The sequence below is a fragment of the Nyctereutes procyonoides genome, unplaced genomic scaffold (genome assembly GCF_905146905.1).
Source record: "Nyctereutes procyonoides isolate TBG_1078 unplaced genomic scaffold, NYPRO_anot_genome, whole genome shotgun sequence".
NCBI lineage: Eukaryota > Metazoa > Chordata > Mammalia > Carnivora > Canidae > Nyctereutes > Nyctereutes procyonoides.
This window is the reverse complement of record NW_026575126.1, coordinates 50,617,226-50,633,466: the sequence shown is the minus strand read 5'-3', so window position 1 is coordinate 50,633,466 and position 16,241 is coordinate 50,617,226. Positions and strand designations below refer to the sequence as shown.

The following is a 16,241-nucleotide window of genomic DNA, read 5'->3' as shown; positions in this document are numbered from 1 at the left end:
CAACAGTGCCTGGCACATAGGAAAGGGCCCAATACATGTAGGCTATTACTGTTGCTATCATTGCTATCACAATTATTTTGTTGTTGTTTAGAAATCTTCATAGCTATTTCTTGGCTTTTTAGTCCATTTGGGGGGTCTTGTTTCCCCCAACTACCTTATACATTCCCTAAATGGGGGAAGGGTGTTATGCATAGTAGGTGATGGGGAGTAGAATAAAATATAAGAGTAGGTTTCTAGATACTTTGGAAATATTAGCCACAAGGGAATGGGGGCATAGCCAAAATATGGAATAAAAAATACAAGGGCATTATTTTTACAACATTCTCAAAATGTCAAAGTTTATTGTGATGGAGAAACCAGTGGTTGCAGGGGAACAGGGTTGAGGGTGGGACTATAAAGCGGTAGCATGAGGGCATTTCTTTGTGGGGGTGGAACAGTCTGTACCCTGACTGGGGTGGTTACATGAGTCTGTTCCTCTGATGGAATTCCATAGATCTACACACACACACACACACACACACACACACACACACACACACAATTGAATGCATGTAAAAATGGGCAGAATTTCAACTAAGGTCTGTATAGTATTATAGCAGACTTACTTTCCTGGTTTGATGGTGTGCTATGGTTCTATAATATGTTACCATTGAAGGAAGTTGGGGGGGGGTACATAAGAACCCTCTTTACCATTTTATAACTTCTTGTGAGTTCAAGAATTATTTCAAATTAAAAAGTTTTTAAAAATTACAATAGCAGCAGGGAAATAAGACCTATCCACCTAGTAGGTAATTACAAGATACAATAGAAAGCAAATTCCCAAATCATCCAGTAGCTTCGATCACAGAATCAGAATAGGATAGGCTGTACCTGAAAGAGAAGCAACCACCTTAGGTTACCAGCAAGGAGCAACCAACTTTGCAGGTGCCAAAGTGACCCTGGATGCCAAAGCGGCCTGGTATTGTCAGAAAAGAGGGAGAGCTGAGTGTAAGCATCTCTGTGCAACTGGCCTTGGGGTGGAGCATGTGGTCACACCAGAGGCACATCTGGGCAGGATTAGAAGAGGAAGCAGGGAGGGGAGGTGTCCGAGTTTATGTTAGCAGGTAAGTCAGGGTGGCTGCCAGAGAACACCAGACACTGCAGGACTCTCCCCCTAACCCCACCACCAGTCTGTATGCATCTTCAGTCTTGAGGTGACCCCCTACCCTATAGGCTGGGGTCTTTGAAGGGCTCGTCTTTGGTAGGACACTGAAGGACAAACCTCTGTGGAGGTGGAGACAAGGGTGAGGATGAGGACAGTATGGGCAGCAAAACAGAAACAGTACATCTGTGCCTGGCATGGTTCTGAGCACCTTGCATAGGCTGACTCCCTTGTGACCCAGCCTATGAGGGAGGCATGATAATAATTACCCACTTTACGAGGAAGGCAACTGAGACTCAGAGAGGTGAAACAGATGAAATAGATGGTCCAAGGTCACATGGTTTATAGGTGAGACTGTTGTTGAGTTTTACTCTCCTTAGGTTCAAACTTCTTTTCTTCCTTGCTGCATATGAGTGCTAGGGAGTAAGGGGGATCACCATGATGCCAAACCTATGTAGAAACCTTAATGGCTGTCTCTCTGCTTTTTGGTCTTTTTTTTTGTCCTGCTTCCCCCAACAATTTTGTACATTCCTTAAAAGAGAGGAGGGCGTCATGGCATGTGGCAGAGAGTAAAATACAGAAAAATATGATATAATGTAACAATTTAATATAATATAATTATATTACTTCATATGTTAATATTAGATCATAATGTAAAAGTAGGGTTAAGAAAAGTTTGAAAATAAGTGGGCATAAATGGGAAAACAGGCATAACCACAAACTAGAGTCAAAAACACAAAGATACCATTTATGTAATAATCTAAAAATGTCAGACTTGGAGCATGGATGGATCAGTGGCTGCCAGGGACATGGGCTAAGGGGAGTGAGCATATGTGAGTTCACACTATCACCCCAGTGTCAATTTTCCGGGAGAAGGAGATCTCACCATTAACTTTGTCACCCAAGGGCGCCTAAACTATGTTGGATGCCCAGGCCATATCCCCTACGCACTGGTTAAAAATGAAAAAAAAAAAAAAAAAAAAAAGGAAAACAAACGCAACTTTAAGTCCACCCACAAAAAAAGTTACTAAAAAACAATACTGACTTTACAAAAATGAAAAAAAAAATAATAGCAAGCCAGCCTCTTTGCAGAAGTTCATAAAAATTCCAATGTGCATCAAGACCAAGAGGATTTTCATTTTATAAATGAGACATTCAGAGGCAGACAGGGCCCCTAAAGCTCGCACACACCGCGACGCGGCACTGTGGCAGAGGGAAGGAAAACTGTCTGCTGGATCACGGTGCATTTCTAATTGAAGAGTTTTGAGAATGCAAATGAAAATGAATCAGCGCCAACAGGGATGCCTAAAAGACATAAGTGAGAATTACAGCAATTAAGAATGTTGTCTCAAAGGAAATTAGACTGGTCCATTAATTACAATGCCTTAAAGGGAAAGAGGTCCCAATGAAATGCAATAAATTAAAATATCAAAAAGGAAATTAGTAAGAAGAGAAGGTGGAAGTGCCAACAAGAAGCTAATCTCAGAGGTGGTGATGGGGATAGAGAAGGGAGAAAAAATACTAGGAATAAATATAGACAATGCAAAACAGGTTCACCTAAGATCAGTCCTCCTCCTACTCCTTGCTGCCTCCTTCCCTTCTTCCTTTCATCCTTCTCTACTTCCTTCCTTCCTCCCTCCCTCCGTCTCCCCTCCATACCTCCACCATGCTTCCCCCTCTACAACCTCTTTCCCTCTCTTCCTGCCATCCTTCTCTTCCTTACTCCCTTTGCTCTCTCCTTCCTGCATTCCCTTTCTCATTCCCATGTGTCTTCAAAGTGCTAATTCCAAAAGGGCAGTGACAAACTAGGAGCAACCATCACTCCTCCCAGGGAGGAGGAACATGCACTTTAGGATGCCTTCACAGGCCTGCTGCTTTGCCCTTCAGATCAGCCGCCATGCTCATTAAGGTGAGTTATTCACCAGGTTGTCCCAGGTGACAATGTTCCTAACCCAGTGACACTCTAATGCCCCCTTGCTTTAAGTTCTCAAAAATTATTTGTATTTCCTTGTCTCTTTAACTTGGTAATGAAAGGCTTGAGCTTCTGTCTTTGGTACTGATGCTAATTGATATTGCTGTTTTTGATATTGATCCAGACCCTCTGGGCATGGCGTCCCCCCTTATGCTGGGTGTTTCCACTCTAGCTCCCCACTGTGCCCATCACCTTACTTTCCTCTCCAATGGCCAGAAACCTCCCTTTGCCTCAGGGGGCAATTATGAGTCCTAGTAATTTTCAAATTCCTCAATCCCTGCCTAGGTCCCTGTAAAACATTCTCAGGTCTCCCTGTGATAGGGACAGTTGCTTTCTTGAATGAAATCATTCAAACTTTTGTTCTAAACTCTAATGAGGCATCTGTTTATGCTTTTTTTTTCTAAACACTTATCACCCCCTCATGATTTACCTCATGTGTCCCTAAAAAATTGCATTATTTTTAATTTAAATACTTGCCTCATTGGAAGCAATAATCCCTGAAATCAGGGCCTTGCTATATAGTTTTGTGTATTTTTCTTATAAATATTAATACATATGCACAACACAAATTACAATGTCCATCCAGGTGCCTCTTAAATGGGCTTACCTCTCTTCCGTAGCAGCACTTCCTGTTTGGGAAACATTCTAGAGTGAGAAATCATGGATTTTGGATTAATTACAATCTGATTCGGCTTCACTACTTGCTGTGGGAACTGGGGCAAATGTATTAAACCCAGGGTCTTGGTTTTTCCATCTGTGCGTTGGCTGCAACTGTGTCTTTCTAAGGCTTGCTTTGAGGACCTGATGCATGTATTAGGACACATGCTTATTTCCTCTTTCCCTGATGGGGAAAATTTTAACACATTTTTAATTAGGATTACTGATCAGATGTCTCTCCCCATACATGTTTATTTAAATGTTGGTATAAAAAAGGTGAGGACATCTGACTTTCTTTCAAAGTGGAACATAAGTTCCTTGATAAGTGGACAATATTTCATAATTTCTAGCATCACCATGATGCTTGCCTGGTGCCAAGCATATGGTGGTGTTCTATCAGTACCTGCTGACCTGCTGTTGATTGATCTCTCATCCTGGCCAGAGCTTTGAGCATTGCCAAGGTGGGGCTCTGCTGGAGTTGTGGCATTAAGGCTGGTCAGCTCACATGTCCCTCAGAACAGTTCTGGCTTTAAAACAGGGCCATAAGCAGGTCCCCAGCTCTCTCTCAGGCTTGCCAATGCTTCTACCATTTCCCATCTGTGTTTCTATTTTTCCTGCGAGAGTAGCTTTATTGATCTCATTAATTCTCTTTTCCATCTTTGGCATGGCAAGGTGATATTATCCACACTTTAATGCCTCCTGTGTTTTGCAAATTATAGGATTATTATGGATAAAATGACAAGAAACACTGTTTTCACCAAATCACAGCCAAAGCCATGAACTGTCCTTCATTTAAATGGCAGGGGGTAATCTGTCCTGGGGGTCTGCTCTCCCAGGCCTGAGGGCTACAAACACAGATGTAGAATTTCCTCTCAGCTGAGATATTTCCATGTGAAGCAAAGCAGAGATTCCTTCACTTGAATGTTTTTTTATTTTTGAATTCCTGGAGGCAGTTACAGATTTCCTAATAAGGGGATTTTTTTTTCTTTTGCAGCAATTACATATGACTATTTTTTCTTCTTTTGATTGAAAATTAGTTTGAGGAAGTCTTAAAAGGAATTATCTGAAGATGCTGGAATGCAAGATTTAGAGTTCAATAAGTACTTTGTGTATGTATATATATATACACACAAGACAAGAAAAAGTCTCTCTTATGCAGTTCTTTTAGTTCAATAACTAATTAAAATCACAACCACCACCAATAGAAAAGTTTCTTCTGATCTTATCTGATACTTAGAACTCTTTGCAAGAGAAGAATAAAGAAAAGGAAAATAAGTGGCTTCTCCACAGACTATGAGTCTCCCAGAATGGGGATTTCTGTATTTATAAGGGTGTTCTAAGAACTTACAATGTCTAGAATAGAGAGAGCACCTAATAAATGTTAACTATAGAACAACATGAATAAACATTTTTGTCCTTCAACATTTTTTTCTTCAAGGATAATAATGTACACACACAACACACATCCTAAGGGTACAATCCAACAAATTTTTACAAACTTAAATTCAATGGCATTGCTAGGACCCAGATCAAGAAAGAGAACTATACTATAACCCCAGAATTCTCCCTCACAGCCTTCTCCAACTGTTACCCCCCAAATATAACCACCATGTTGACTAATTTCTTTGCCTTCTTTGAACTTCATGTAAGTGAGATCACAGAGCCTATCTTTTTTTGTGACTGCCTTCTTTTGTTCAATGTTATGGTTCTGAAATTCATTTAATTTGACATGTAGCTGCAAGATGTTTGTTCTAATTGTTATATGGTGTTCTGCTATAGGTGCTGTGGACTTCGTGTTTGTGGGGTCACCCCTCACCGTCATAAATTGAAGCTCTAATCCCTAGTGTGACAGCACTTGGGAGGTGGGGTTTGGGGTTAGATTAGGTAATGAGGGTGGGGTCTTCATAATAGGATTAATGTTTTATAGGCAGAGGAAGAGACAAGGTGTCTGTCTCTGTCTCTGTCTCTCATCCATATACCAGGAAAGGCCATGTGAAGTCATAAGAAGACAGCCATCTGCAAACCAGGCAGAGCCCTCACCAGATACCAAATCTACTAACAGCTTGATCTTGGGCTTCTCAGCCTCCAGAATTGTGATTATATATATATATTTTTTTTTTAAATCACCCAAATTATGTATTTTGCGATAGCTGCCCAAACTGACTGAGACGATGTATATCCCAACTGATTCATCTATCATACTGGTTTTTTCTTTTTAAAGATTTTTATTTATTTATTCAGAGAGAGAAAGAGAGGCAGAGACACAGGCAGAAGGAGAAGCAGGCTCCATGCAGGGAGCCCGATGTGGGACTCAATCCTGGGTCTCCAAGGATCACACCTGGGGCTACAAGCGGCACTAAACCGCTGTGCCACCGGGGCTGCCCTCTATCATACTGTTGATGGGCATTTGACAGCTTCCAGTTTAGAGTTATCATGAAGTATAGTGCTTTGTATCTTCTCATATGAGTGTTTTTCTGTTGCCGGAATGGAAATGCTGGGTCATAAGGTATGGGTGTTTTTAGCCCTAGTAGAAACTGCCGAGCTTTTTTTTCTAAAGTGTTTGTACTAATCAATACTCCCAGCAATAATGTTTGTGAGTTCCAGTTGCTCCATATCCTTGCCAACGCTTGATATTAAGCTTTTTCATTCTAGTCACACTGGTGGATGTATGGTAGGATCTCACTGTATATGTATGTATGTGTGTAGGTGTGTGTGTATTCCTTTTTATTTTTGGAATAATGAAAGATTCACATGCAGGTGTAAGAAAGACACAAAGAGATCCCATATGCCCTTTACTCAGTTTTCTACAATTATAATATCTTGCATAACTATAGGACAATAACACAACCAGGAAATTGACATTGATACAACTAATCACCCTTTGTCAGATTTCATTAGTTTTATGTCCACTCATTTGTGGGTGTGCGTTGTCTAGTTTTCTGTAATCTTCCCACATGAATAGACCAGAGGACACCACCAGTCAGGACAGTCTTATCTTAAGAAGCCCTCCCCACCCCCTGCCGCTACCCTTTATACCCACTGCTCCCTTCCTCCCTCCCTGCACTCTCCTCTCTGCATCCACTAATCTGGGCTCCATCCCTAGAGTTTTCACTCAAGAGAGTTCTAGATATGGAATCATATAGTACATAATTTTTTTTGACTCGGTATAATTCTCTTGAGATTCATCCCAAGTTGTTGCATGTAACAAAGCCATCCGTTTAAACTGTCAGGTAGCATTCCATGAATGAGCTTGAGAAGCGAATAAGCACCCATTCCCAAGCCATCATTTATAGTGGTTTAATTGATTTCTTTCCTACTCAAGGGATGATAAAATAGATTTTCACATGTTCTTTCATTTGTTTATTAATTCAACCAACATTTATTACGTACCAGCTGCATGCCAAGCATTGCGTGGATCCCAGGCACACAAGAGACATAACAAGGCTCTGTCTTGTAGGAATGTTCCTAGAATCTATGTTTGGAGACAGACTTATAAGTCTAATAAGACAAGACAGCATATGTTATATATACATTTCAGTCAGGAATAAAGAAGAAAATGTCTGATCTTATAATGATGGGGGATGGAAGATGAGTCCAAGAGATACTCAGTGGGGACAGATGTATAAGCCAAGTCTTAGAAGGTGAATGGTTTGCCTGATGGCTGTGAATGAGAAAGGAAGTAGGCAAAAAGTGCTTTCAGAGCAGAAAGAACAGCTTGGGTATAAAATGGATGTGAGACAGGCTATACTCCATGCAGAACTCAGTAGACCATGGCTAGCTAAGTGGGTGGGGCAGTTAAAGAGATGGAGTTGGAAAATATCACCATCTTCAGGAGGACATGCTATTACTGCAAACACTGTCACAAGCTGCTACCCAGATGCCATCAGCAGAATCCTACTAAAATACTCCAAGTCTCATGGACTCCAGCCACCCTGACTTTGCAGTTACCCAAGGATCCCTGCATTAGACATGGCCAAGAGCCATCACTCACATCACACACATTTTATACCTGTCTCTGGAGTGTTTACCTTTCAGGCACTCAGATGTGCCTAATGACATGGAGCATACACACACACACACACACACAAGTCCATCCACATACTCTGATGTTAAACCTAAGCTTCTTTCTTGCACTTTGGTCTGAAGTGGGAGTGAGGGGAATTACCTAAGTAACAATAATATCAGTATGTATGTCTGCTCTGTGTCTTCCATATAGCCCCTCCTCACAATAGCCTCAACTCTGAGATAGACACTACTATCACACCCAATTTTTAGACAAGGAATCTGAGGCAAAATGAGATTAAATGACTTGCCCAAAGTTATAGAGATTATAAGCAGCAGGTGCAGGTTTTAATTGCATGATGAATCTCCAGAGTCCATACACTAGGGATTGGCAGACTCATGGACAGGAGGAGCGTGGGAGCTAAGAACTGAGAGCTCTCTAGGACACTGGGTTTGAGGTAGAGGCAACCCACATGACAGGAGATCCAGAGTTCATGTTCCTACTGCATCAAGGCAAGCTCAGTCCTCCTTTTAAGAGGTTAATAGGGTGAAAGCAGGGTTCCCATCAGTCTCCTTGGCATCTAGACCAACACACTCAAACTAAGCCTTATCTTATCATGGCAGTTTTCAGTCCACAAACATTTCCTAATTTAATCATATAAAGAGAATTCCATTACTTGGAATACAAAGGTGAGGCAAAACCATACCCAAAGGGCATTCTCTCTGGTGATGGTGCTCCCTTCCATTTCTGGAGATTGGCACATGAGCACATACTGTTCTCCGTATCTGGATTGTTCTACCTTCTTCTCCTTGTCCTCAACTGGTTTATATGCTGGCTTCTTGTAGTTTTCCCTCTGAGTTCTTTTGCAATTTATCATTACATATTTATGTGATAATTCCCCTAGTAAACATCTTCTCTACTAAAAATTAAGAGTAATAGAATGAGACAATGTTTATTTTTGCTTAGCTTTTTATATCCATGGTGCAATGCCTAGCACATAGTAGGTACTTAGTAAATGCTTACGAGTAGATGAATGAATGAGCATATGGACAAATAAAAAATTGAGGGAATGAACGAATGAATGAATGAGTCATCAAAGCTTCATCAAAAAATACTTGGTGTCCTTTTTTTTTTTAATATTTGGTGTCCTATAATGACATTAATTCCCTGTAGTATCTTGGCTGCTGTTGACGTTACAGGGTTCTGGTGCCACCCAAGGCACAATCTTTCCAATGAATTCATGAGGTTCCCTGGCTTCTGCAAGCCCAGTCAAGCCTGACCCAGCTTGCAAGCTGGCAAGTCTGTATTTCAGTTCCTTGGTTTGATTTCCATCATCATCCACTGCAAAAGGGAGTTGTTGATTTTCTTTAATTAAGGCTGGAAGGATGGCTTCCTGAGTGGGTAATGTATTTCCAGAGCTCAGCATTTCATCTGCATGGCCTACATTTCACTCAGAAATGGGGCAGATTCATTAAAAGAATGGCCAGACGGCTTCCTCTTTGGTTGCTTGTTTGCCTACATTTAATGAATGAATAAATAAACATGCCGATTCATTACCAACTTTTGAGTGGAAATAATTGCTGGGCTCCCTCATTTGCTTGGAATAATGTTCTTTGCATTTGGAGCGCCTTCTGCCTCGGTCACTGCAGTGTTTCCCACTCAACGGTCCAGAGGCATCCTCCAGGGGATGATATTCACCTCTGGATCACCTTGGAGAGAAGCAATCATTCTTCTGGTCCTCCAGGGTCTCATTCAGTGCGCTGAGAATGCTCATTTGTGGAAGGAGACCCTGGGACCCGAAGAAGTAAATGAGACGGATAGGCCCATTAATTCTCTGAGTACACTCTGGGGGCACCTGGGGCATTATAGTGTAATTACTACTAAGAAAGTCTAAATTCCTATGCACTTTGCCAAAAAGCATTTTACAGACAGGCAAGTACTCAGTTTTGCCCATCTGTGAATGCTTGCCTAACTCTGGCTGTAGGAAGCCTAGAGGGCCCATCATGGTGGCTCTTGGTTGATAAAAGGAACAAGCGATCCTTGAGACTTTCTCACTCATCGCTCAATCATTAACAATCATTTGCCACGTGCCTCTGCTGGCCATGAATTGAAGATTACGGAGTCCCTCATCTCTACCCTGGATCAGTGCAATTACTGCCCAAATGGTCTCCCAGCCTCTTTCATTACCTTTGCCACTTGTATTAACTCCATGGTTGCACACTGCTCTTTTGAAAACACAAATGTCATGACAACACGCCCGTGCCAAGAATCTAACGGTTTCCCATTGAGTACAGAATTTAGTACAAAGTCCTTTGCATGACCCACAGGGCCTTTCATAGGTAATCTGTCCCTGGGCTACTTCTTCAGCTTCATTTCTGCCTACCTCTTGCACTTAATCATCTGTCTGCCACATGGAACTACATGCAGTTCCCTGAATATATTATATATTTCCCATCTCTGTGTCTCTGACTACACCTTTTTCTCCACCTCTTCTCTGTGACCACTGTATATTCTTTGAGATGCTAGATCACCGAATACCAATTTATATCCCTGGAGAGGTCAGTCAGGGTTTATACCTTTATGATGGAGACCATGAATAATGTAATAGGGAGTGGTGGGGCTTGGAACAAACTGGAATGCATGCCCTCTCTAAAAATGAGCACCCAGCATTCAGTCACACCTCATTGTTGCCATAAGGGTATGTAAACCTGGTATTTTCAGATCCACTATTTTTATTTTATTTTTTACTTTTTAAAAAAGACTTTATTTATTTGACAGAAAGAAAGAGAGAGCAAGCACATGTAGTGGGAGCAGCAGAAGGAGAGGGAGAAGCAGGCTCCCCACCGAGGAGGGGGTCTGATGTGCGGCTCGATCCCAGGACCTTGGGATCTGGGCTGAAGGTAAATGCTTAACCAAAAGAGCCACCCAGGCACCCGTCAGATCCACTATTTTTAAAGAGAAGTTGGAAATCTGGATTTTTATTTGAAATCTTCCAATTTTTAAATGTGGTAAACATAATCATTTTTAATTTAATTTTTAAAATGGTGAGGCCAACCAAATTGGGTCTGGGCTCTTAGGGCAGTTCACAGCTGCTAACTCTTGACTCCTACCTAAAAGGGATTCTTCTTGGTCTTGAAAAGGTCAATAATAACATGGCACTTCCTCAGTGAAGTCAATCCTCCTTTGTGTGTGCATTATAGCCTATAGCTCAACTGAGAGTTTCAGGGACCAATATTTGTGTCTCTGTAAGATAGCAGAGAACATGGCATATAGTGAATGCTCAGTAAGTGTGGGGTGAATAAACACACACACAAGCAGTTGAAAGCACAAGTGAATAAAGATGGATTTTTTTTCCATCTGTAAGCTTATAAATCATACTTAGTTCAGCAAGAATGAATGATGTTGTCATAGCTATCTTAATGGTCAGGAAGAGAAGAGTTTTATTGGTCCAGCCTTCAACCCTGATCATAAGAGGAGTTGGCACTCACCTGTGAAAAGCATTTTGTGAGAAGACAAATATTCACCACCCCACTGGATCTGAAATTCCCACCAGTAGTACCTTCGCATCACTAAAGGATAATTGGAAGCATCCTTGGGGGAACCAGCTCTTTCCTGGAAGGAAATGTAAGGAGTATTGTTTGTTCTGCAAAGCTAATCTAAGAATATCCTGGGTTCTTTTCCCATTTATGATATCAACCTGCTGTGTGCTCTTAGACAACTCACTTCCCTTCCTCGGAAGTGTCCATCATCCTTGACATTTGATGTGACATGAAATTAGGCGTAACTGCTATCTTTGACCAGGTCAGAAACTCAAGTGGACATGGCCTGGGTATGGAATTTGGAAAACTGGAAGCTCCTGCTCATCTGAAGAGGACAGTCACTGGGCCACACCAGCAGACTATTGCGAGGGGAGGGTATAAGCCCAGAGTTCACTGATCATCTGATTTGTTAAAGAGAAGACAGAAATCCATGATTTTACATATAGCATACCAATTGTTTAGATATTGGCAACTACATCAACGAACCCAAAAGAAATCCAGGAAATCAAAGAACCCAAACACTGTTGGCAAAACATTTATGTTGACTATCCTGGATCCAACTCTGAAACAGCCCCTTTGAGGAGGGGAGTGAAAACTGATTGGCTAATGTTGCATTGCATGTCCACCTCTCTTATAAGATGACTCCTTAAGTCAACATCAGAAAAAAAAATTAGACAAAAGCTACTCTAAGGCACAAACTGAAAAGATAAGCATCATTTGGGCTCTCCACTGTTTCTTTTTCCCCCTAGTGCCAAGCATTGTTTAGCTTGAAATTGTTTGATTTGAAAAAACCCATATACCTATTATAAGCAGGTCTCTCCTTACCCATAAAAGATTTCTGCAGCCTGTTCTCAAGAAGGAGACAGCTCTTAATGATCCATGTATTCCCACCTCCAGGTCTTGCCATCCACAGAACGCTTCTGCACAAGGAGACCCTGGTTCATTTCTCAGTAATTCTGACTTCTCAGGGACTGGCTTTTGTTTATGTTCTCCTGTCCAAAGCATACATATTTCATTCCAACAGCTTTTCCACATCAGCAAAATCTGCCTGACCAGCACCAGATTCCTCTGGTGCTCCTGCTCCTTCCTGATTAACTCTATTTAGATAATTTATTTTGGTTACCTGTTTGCCATTTGGGAGATCGATACAAATTTAAATGAGAAGCAAAGAGTATTTGCAGGCACTTCAAGTGTTGATCAAACACAGAGCTGGCTGCTGAGGTTCTGCCTTGAAGATGAGTTCTCTAGAGACCTAGGGATCATCAGGATCTCATCTTCCAAAAAAAGATGAGAGATGGGAAGGCAGAGAGAGAGGGAAGGAGGGAAGTGCAGAGAAACTGGAGAGAGAAGAAAAAGAAAAAAAGAAAAGAAAACAGTGGCCAAACCAGTTTCCCAGCTTTCTGGTTGGGTTGGCAAATATCAAGAGCCTTTAGCCTTTGTCTAAACTTCTGTACAGATAAACTGCATGCTGAAACCTGACCTATGTTTCTGCTTATAATCATTCCCAGGTAAAGCAGAAAGACACTGCCAGCTCATCTGTGCACAAGTTTTTAGCTCTCAATGCATATTTCAAATAGCAGGCAAGTGCTGACTGCAGAATTGCACTCTCTTTCAGGGTGCTGGTACTGTGTACTCCAGAATCTGATCTGATTTCACACATGCTTTCCCCAGTAGTGTCCAGGCTCCAACCTTCCTGAATCAGACCAAATCCTGTGTATTTGGGGGGAGAGGGGACAGAGTCCAGACTCAGTGGCCTCCTTCCTATTAGTTCCCTAGACACTGCCTACTTTCTTAAGAGAAGCAGATGGTTGGAAAAGGCATTTTTCCAAAGAGGCCCTGGGCCAGGTTGTGGCCATGTGGCCACATGTATGGCCAATTGGAGGAGTGAGGGAATTAGGAGCCATGGTTGGACTCTGCCTTTCTGAGGTTCTACCCAGCCCTGTGACTCTGTACTCCGTCCTGACTGTGGCATCTCCACTCATGGGGAAGGCTGTGTTTAATTTAATCAACGGAACTGTATATTTGGTTCTCCGTCTGGAGGAAAATACAGATTCACACATCAAATCAGATATAGAAATCAATTCTGAATAGATTGAATATGTAAATGTATAAAAGAAATAAGAAGGAAAGAGACTATATGTATAAACTCAGAATGTGAGAGGACCTTCTTAAGTGAGACAGGAAGTCCAGAAGTTGCACAATAAATGATTGACAAGCTGACTGTAAAAAAAAGAAAAAAAGAAAGAAAGAAAGAAAGAAAGAAAGAAAGAAAGAAAGAAAGAAAGATTAAACCTGTTCAACCAAAGACCACATAAAAACATAAAACAAGGATAACCAGGATGGAACATTTGCAATACCCATGATTCATAAAGGGGTTAGTATTCCAAATAGCTGGAGGTCTCCTGTGAACTGATAAGAAGGAAGGTAACCAAGTTTAAAATTGGGCAAAACACACAAATAGGAACAGGTAATTTGGGGCAGAAGGCCATTGAATATAAGAACATGGCTAAAAAAAAAAAAAAAGAACATGGCTCAATCTCACTGATGATAAGGAAAGTGTCAATGAAGGGCAACCATGTGGCACCCTTCATCTTCTATCTGTGGCAAAAGATTAAAAAGACAGATAAACTCCGGTGCTGGTAAGGATGTGGGAAACTGATAATTGCACATACAGCTGGTTGGAATGGTATATACTGTTTTTACGATGTCATCCTAGTAATATTTATTAAAATAAAAAAATATCCTTGGCATTAGGCCCAGCAATTCCCTATTTTGGGTGTGTATGCATATCCCAGAAATGAAAGCTTTGCAGGGGCTTATTTGTACAAGGACAAACATGTACATTAGAGCATCATGTGTAGTATCCTCCTACAAGGAAAAGAAAAGAGAAATGCAAAAAGGTGTCAGGCAAATGAGAGAGAGGAAGAGAGAGAAAGAGGGAGGGGGAGAGGCAGGGAATGAAGAATATTCTGGATGCCTATAGAAGCGAAAAGGGTTAATGAAATATGGTAAACCATACAAGATAATATGATGCAGTCATTTAGAGGAATGAGTCAGATCTCTGACAGAAAGTGCAGGTAACAGATTTATTTAGCTTAGTTCTTGATACTGAAGGTGGGGGTTTGGAGCTGGGCCACTTGGACTTGATTTGACATTTATGAGCTTGCAAGTTAAAGAACTTCGCTCTGCCTGTTTCCTCATCTGTTGGCTGAGAAAACTCATGGGAAGAGTTAATCACGTAAACTGCTTAGAACCATGCCTGGTAAATAATAAGCTTTAACAACTGTTAGCTATTATTATTCATAATGTAGGATTCCACTTTGGGTGAAGCAATTAAAAAAAAAAAACTACCCAGAGATCTACTTGTACCTACTGTTTGAGGAAATAAACCGCAGCGGAGGTGGGCATGTAACAGAGGAAGAAGAGGTGGGATTTGAAGGGGGAGACTGATCATTTCTTTTCTTTTTTTTAAAGATTTTATTCATTTATTTGGAGAGAAAGAAAGAGAGTGTGTGAGCAGAGGGAGGGGCAGAGAGAGACAATCTCAAGCAGAGTCCATGCTGAGTGTGGAACCTGACACAGGGCTTGATCTCACCACCCTGAGGTCATGACCTGAGCTGAAATCAAGAGTCAGATGCTGGGCAGCCCGGTTGGCTCAGTGGTTTAGTGTCACCTTCAGTCCAGGGCCTGATCTTGGAGACTCGGGATCAAGTTCCACATCAGGCTCCCTGCATGGAGTCTGCTTGTGTCTCTGCCTCTCTCTCTCTCTCTCTGTGTGTGTGTGTGTCTCTCATGAATAAATAAACAAAATCTTAACAAAAAAAAAGAGTCGGATGCTTTACAGACTGAGCCACCCAGGAGCCCCAAGATTGAGCATTCCTCATTATATTCTTATCATTTACATGTTACAACTAATACAACTAATATTTAACATTTAGGTAACCTTAGGGCTATAGCAGTTGTTAAAATACTGAAGTATTTGTATACCGGTTGGTAAAGGATGTCTCCAACTATCCTGACCATTCTGTGCCCTTTCCTAGGGTCTCCCCCTCCCTCCAGCCTTTCCCATCATCCAGCAGGTACAGGGTTAATGCTTTGGTTGTCCAGAGGGTCTTCAGATTCCTACTCTAGCCTAAAGCTTAGCTCACTTGTCTATCACAGTTGTGTATTCCAAATATCATCCCTGCAGACAGCAATGTATTACCTGCGTAATTTTATTTTAAAAATCAATAAACTATAACATGGAATCCTATATTTCTGCATCTTGGTGGTATTCACCAAAGCCAAGACTGACTTGTGTGATTTGCAAACTGCCGCCTTCTTCTCCACCCGTCTCTCACCCACAGTGATATTCAAATTACTCTCTACCTGAAGCTAGCATGGTAAATAATTGAACCTCTGAAAGAATATTAAAGACTTAAAAAAAATCACCTTAAATAGTACCTACACAGGCTTTTACCGCAACCTACATGGTGTCTTCCTTAAATTCACTGCTCAAAATCTCTTGAGCCCCAGAAGTCTTTTAGAATAATACCAGGAAATGAATACCTACCTGGTAATGCATTATAATTTCTAGGTCTGGCTGTGGATGGAAGCCAAGTCCAGGTTTGTACAAGTTGGAAAAGAATAAAATGTCCCTGGCTGCAAATAAATAGCAGTGCCAATAACAGATTATAATGTACTATATCCCCAGAAGCCTAGGAGGAGAGAATTGAGCAAAAAGATTAGATAATTAGCCTAAAAGGACAAAGCAAGCCCCTCTAAGCTGGCTCTGTTATAGGGGAGACAGTGGGACCCAGTAAGGAAGCTTCTGTTTAAAAGCAAGAGCAGTACAGATGGCAGGCATTGTTTCAGCACTGAAAATATGTCCCAGGACTTCAGAGGATATTTTGAGGGGACCCATTTCACAGATATGGAAGCCAAGGTGCA

The 16,241-nt window shown here is 41.4% G+C and overlaps 1 long non-coding RNA gene across 1 annotated transcript; it reads right to left on the bottom strand.

Moving 5' to 3' along the window:
• Positions 1-8,771: 8,771 nt before the first annotated feature.
• LOC129520014 (uncharacterized) lies at positions 8,772-12,638 on the bottom strand. Its single transcript, XR_008666457.1, has 4 exons — positions 12,436-12,638; positions 12,138-12,304; positions 11,262-11,385; positions 8,772-9,562 (listed from the first exon to the last, which is right to left on the bottom strand). It is a non-coding gene; the product is annotated as an uncharacterized LOC129520014 (long non-coding RNA).
• Between the last annotated feature and the right edge of the window lie 3,603 nt (positions 12,639-16,241).